Source organism: Taudactylus pleione, unplaced genomic scaffold, assembly GCF_031769625.1.
Source record: "Taudactylus pleione unplaced genomic scaffold, aTauple2 ptg000242l, whole genome shotgun sequence".
Taxonomy (NCBI): Eukaryota; Metazoa; Chordata; class Amphibia; order Anura; family Myobatrachidae; genus Taudactylus; species Taudactylus pleione.
The window spans coordinates 7,726,011-7,729,796 of record NW_028284644.1 but is presented as its reverse complement, the minus strand read 5'-3'; positions in this window follow the sequence as shown (position 1 = coordinate 7,729,796).

Sequence of the window (3,786 nt, the reverse complement as noted above, 5' to 3'; positions counted from 1 at the left end):
CAATAACACAGGTGGAGAGGGAAACAATAACAAAGGTGGAGAGGGACACAATAACACAGGTGGGGAGGGACACAATAACACAGGTGGGGAGGGACACAATAACACAGATGGGGAGTCACACAATAACACAGATGGGGATTGACAAAATAACACACATGGGGAGGGACACAATAACAGATGGGGGGGACACAATAACACAGATGGGGAGGGACACAATAACACAGGTCGGGAGGGACACAATAACACAGATGGGGAGGGATGCAATAACACAGATGGGGAGATGGGAACACAATAACACAGATGGGGAGGTACACAATAACACAGATGGGGAGACACAATAACACAGGTGGGGAGGGACACAAACACACTGATGGGGAGGGTTACAATAACACAGATGGGGAGGGACACAATAACACAGATTGGGAGAAGGGGGACACAATAACACAGGAGGGGAGGGACACAATAACACAGGTGGGGAGGGACACAATAACACAGATGGGGAGGGACACAATAACACAGATGGTGAGGGACGCAACACAGATGGGGAGAGACACAATAACACAGATGGGGAGAAGGGAACACAGTAACACAGATGGGGAGGGACACAGTAAGACAGGAGGGGAGGGACACAATTACACAGGTGGGGAGGGACACAATAACACAGATGGGGAGGAACACAATAACACAGATGGGGAGGGACACAATAACACAGGTGGAGATGGACACAATAACACAGGTGGGGAGGGACACAATAACACAGATGGGGAGGGACACAATAACATAGATGGGGAGGGACATAACAGAGATGGGGAGGAACACAATAAAACAGATGGGGAGGGACACAATAACACAGATGGGGAGGGACACACTAAAACAGAAGGGGAGGGACACAATAGCACAGATGGGGTTGGACACAATAACACAGATGGAGATGGACACAATAACACAGGTGGGGAGGGACACAATAACATAGGTCGGGAGGGACACAATAACACAGGTGGAGAGGGACACAATAACACAGGTGGTGAGGGACACAATAACACAGGTGGGGTGGGACACAATAACAGAGATGGGGAGGGACACAATAACACAGATGGGGAGGGACACAATAACACAGATGGAGAGGGACACAATAACACAGGTGGAGAGGGACACCATAACACATGTGGGGAGGGACACAATAACACAGATGGGGAGGGACACAATAACACAGATGGGGAGGGACACAATAACACAGATGGGGAGAGACACAATAACACAGATGGGGAGGGACACTATAAAACAGATGGGGAGGGACACAATAACACAGATGGGAGAGACACAATAACACAGATGGGGAGGGACACAATAACACAGATGGAGAGGGACACAATAACACAGGTGGAGAGGGACACAATAACACAGGTGGAGAGGGATACAATAACACAGGTGGAGAGGGACACAATAACACAGGTGGAGAGGGATACAATAACACAGGTGGGGAGGGACACAATTACACAGATGGGGAGGGACACAATAACACAGATGGGTAGAAGGGAACACAATAACACAGATGGGGTTGGACACAATAAAACAGGTTGGGAGGGACACAATAACACAGATGGGGAGGGACACAATAACACAGATGGGGAGAAGGGAACACAATAACACAGATGGGGAGGGACACAATAAAACAGGTTGGGAGGAAAACAATAACACAGATGGGGAGGGACACAATAACTCAGATGGGGAGGGACACAATAAAACAGATTGGGAGAAGGGGGACACAATAACACAGGTGGGGAGGGACACAATAACACATCTGGGGAGGAACACAATAACACAGATGGGGAGAAGGGAACACAATAACACAGATGGGGTTGGACACAATAAAACAGGTTGGGAGGGACACAATAACACAGATGGGGAGGGACACAATAACACAGAAGGGGAGGGACACAATAAAACAGATTGGGAGAAGGGGGACACAATAACACAGTGGGGAGGGACACAATAACACATCAGGGGAGGAACACAATAACACAGATGGGGAGGGACACAATAACACAGATGGGGAGGGACACAATAACACAGATGGGGAGGGACACAATAACACAGATGGAGAGGGACACAATAACACAGGTGGAGAGGGACACAATAACACAGGTGGGGAGGGACACAATAACACAGATGGGGAGGGACACAATAACACAGATGGGGAGGGACACAATAACACAGATGGGGAGGGACACAATAACACAGATGGGAGAGACACAATAACACAGATGGGGAGTGACACAATAACACAGATGGAGAGGGACACAATAACACAGTTGGAAAGGGACACAATAACACAGGTGGAGAGGGATACAATACCACAGGTGGGGAGGGACACAATTACACAGATGGGGACGGACACAATAACACAGATGGGGAGAAGGGAACACAATAACACAGATGGGGTTGGACACAATAAAACAGGTTGTGAGGGACACAATAACACAGATGGGGAGGGACACAATAACACAGATGGGGAGAAGGGAACACAATAACACAGATGGGGAGGGACACAATAAAACAGGTTGGGAGGGATACAGTAACACAGATGGGGAGGGACACAATAGCACAGATGGGGAGGGACACAATAAAACAGATTGGGAGAAGGGGGACACAATAACACAGGTGGGGAGGGACACAATAACACAGATGGGGAGGGACACAATAACACAGATGGGGAGAAGGGAACACAATAACACAGATGGGGAGGGACACAATAAAACAGGTTGGGAGGGACACAATAACACAGATGGGGAGGGACACAATAACACAGATGGGGAGGGACACAATAACACAGATTGGGAGAAGGGGGACACAATAACACAGATGGGGAGGGACACAATAACACATCTGGGGAGGGACACAATAACACAGATGGGGAGGGACACAATAACACAGATGGGGAGGGACACAACAGAGAAGGGGAGGAACACAATAACACAGACGGGGAGTGACGCAATAACACAGATGGGGAAGGACACAATAACACAGATGGGGTTGGTTACAATAACACAGGTGGGAGAGGGACACAATAACAGGTGGGTAGGGTCACAATAACACAGGTGGAGAGGGACAGATAAACACAGGTGGAGAGGGACACAATAACAAAGGTGGGGAGGGACACAATAACACTGGTGGGGAGGGACACAATAACACAGATGGGGTTGGACACAATAACACAGGTGGGGAGGGACACAATAACACAGGTGGGTAGGGTCACAATAACACAGGTGGAGAGGGAAACAATAACACAGGTGGAGAGGGACACAATAACACAGGGGGGAGGGACACAATAACACAGGTGGGGAGGGACACAATAACACAGATGGGGAGTCACACAATAACACAGATGGGGATTGACAAAATAACACACATGGGGAGGGACACAATAACACAGGTAGGGAGAGACACAATAACAGATGGGGGGGACACAATAACACAGATGGGGAGGGACACAATAACACAGGTGGGGAGGGACACAATAACACAGATGGGGAGGGATGCAATAACACAGATGGGGAGATGGGAACACAATAACACAGATGGGGAGGTACACAATAACACAGATGGGGAGACACAATAACACAGGTGGGGAGGGACACAAACACACTGATGGGGAGGGTTACAATAACACAGATGGGGAGGGACACAATAACACAAATTGGGAGAAGGGGGACACAATAACACAGGAGGGGAGGGACACAATAACACAAGTGGGGAGGGACACAATAACACAGATGGGGAGGGACA